The sequence below is a fragment of the Impatiens glandulifera genome, chromosome 5 (assembly GCF_907164915.1).
Source record: "Impatiens glandulifera chromosome 5, dImpGla2.1, whole genome shotgun sequence".
NCBI lineage: Eukaryota > Viridiplantae > Streptophyta > Magnoliopsida > Ericales > Balsaminaceae > Impatiens > Impatiens glandulifera.
In genome coordinates this window covers 41,540,299-41,542,678 of record NC_061866.1, presented here as the reverse complement: position 1 = coordinate 41,542,678, position 2,380 = coordinate 41,540,299, and the positions used below count along the sequence as shown (strand labels likewise).

Genomic DNA, 2,380 nt, shown 5'->3' with positions numbered 1-2,380 from the left:
TATAAGGAGACATAAATTTCCAAATTTTTTTTCATTAGAGTCTTATAAAAGTATATCTTATAATAAATATTTCTAATTTTAATGTAATATGAAATTATTAATTTATATATTATATGGGACTTATATGCATTAATAAAAATATATTATCCTATAAATTTAGCGAATTATTAATTTATCTTAATGGTCCCGAGTTGGGAGTCGGGACTAAAAAAATGTATTAATTAATCGAGATTATTAATTTATCGAGTATTAATTTATCGAGATTTTATGGTAATCAATTCCACAACTTCGTTTTTCTATGGACTTCAAAGTTTTGTCTTCAATTCGCCTCGGTTAATCACCCGTAGTTTACGATTTTGTAAGCTGGACCGAATAAACTCAATATAACCATAATCAAAACTTACCCATTCAATAATTTTTAACTGTTTTTCCTAGCGAATCAAAAATTTGAACCAAACTTCTGTATATTTTGCAAGTGTTGACCTTTGGAACATATGAAACTGTACCTTTTACAGTTAGTTAGATGTCAACGCTATCATGTACCGGTAGAATCCAATTAATCTATTTTTTAAACAGGGCACATTTGATTTCCAATCTTTAATGAACATGAAGAAGGAATCTCCCCCTTTTAAGCTCGAAATTATAATACATTTTCATTCACTTGTGTCTCCAATCTCCATATATTATAGCTGTCATGGGAAGAAACGGAGAAGAAATCATCCCTAATCAAATGGAAGCGATCCCTCTTCTCACTCCCTACAAAATGGGTAATTTCCAGCTCTCACATAGGTAACTCCTCCTCCTTCCTCTTCCTTGACCCAATGCTGTTTTTTCCATTCCCTAAAACAAACATGTCTGTCAAGTGTTCGATCAAAGTCCTTAACCATTACTATTGTTTCGTTTGTATCCAGAAACACCTGGTATTTGGACAAAGGAGCAAACTGAAGCATGGAAACCAATTGTGAATGCTGTCCATGAAAAAGGTGGAATCTTCTTTTGTCAAATCTGGCATGTCGGAAGAGTTTCAAATTCAGGTAATTCTTAAACTGTAGTTAGTTTCGGCTTAGACTGTGTAAGATTGCGTAAACATTAACCAATCAATGATGTTGAGAAGTTTTTGTATCTTTTAATCTTTGATTGTGTGTCCTGTACTCGAAAAATGGTTTTAGCATACAGTTTTTTCCAAGTTTCTCAAAAGACTGTTATAAATCTCTTCAGGTTATCAGCCAAATGGACAATCTCCAATTTCTAGCACCGACAAGGCATTTACTCCACAGCTTCTCGACGTTGCACAATTTACACCTCCCCGAAGGTTGAGTATTGAAGAGATTCCTGAAATTGTTAATGACTTTAGAATTGCAGCTAGAAATGCTATAGATGCTGGTAAGTTTATTCCTGGATTAGTCAAATTATGATTTGCATGGGTAAGTAGGTAGCTGATCATTTGTGTTGATTGATTGAATATATGTAGGATTTGATGGTGTTGAGATCCATGGAGCTCATGGTTACCTAATAGACCAATTCCTGAAAGAACAAATCAACGACAGAACCGACACATATGGAGGATCTTTAGAGAACCGTTGTCGATTTGCATTGGAAGTAGTTGAAGCTATAGTAAACGAAATAGGAGCAGACAGAGTGAGTATAAGGCTTTCTCCCTTTGCTAGCTACATGGAATCAGGTGACTCGAATCCTAAAGCTTTAGGGATGTACTTGGTTGAAGCCTTAAACAAGTATGGTATAGCCTATTGCCACGTGGTTGAACCGAGAATGAAAACTCTCGGTGAAAAAAGCGAATGCACGCATAGTCTTGTTCCAATGAGGAAGGTTTTCAATGGGACTTTTATTTCGGATGGAGGATATGTAAGAGAGGATGGGAATGAAGCCATAAGTGAGAATCGTACCGATCTTGTTGCTTATGGTCGTTGGTTTTTGTCGAATCCAGATTTACCACTCAGGTTCAAGCTTAATGCACCTCTCAACAAGTACAATCGAGAAACATTTTCCACACTCGACACTGATTATCCTTTTCTAGATATTGAAGCTTAATATTATTATAGTAACAACATTATCAAGGTTGGGTCTTTTCTTTGAGGCTTTGGTTAAGTTGAATGTCAGTTTGAATGGTTGTAATTGAAATAAAATGCACTTGCTTATTATTATTATTGCTAAATTTTGTCTCATTTTCCTTACCAATAAATTATGCTCCCTTAAATGGCAGTTACTGATTCTTTTACCTTTTCGGGTAAAGTCAAATTCAAACTAGATTCAAGTTATATAGTTCGAAAATGATTTTAGTCATATGTGTGAAGTTTGAACTTGGAATTTAAAAAACAGATTAATATAAAATTTTGGAGATGCCTCTTAATTTATATTTGAA

The 2,380-nt window shown here is 34.2% G+C and overlaps 1 pseudogene; it reads left to right on the top strand.

The window, feature by feature from the left end:
• Positions 1-585: 585 nt before the first annotated feature.
• LOC124937671 lies at positions 586-2,173 on the top strand (annotated as a pseudogene).
• Positions 2,174-2,380: the final 207 nt, after the last annotated feature.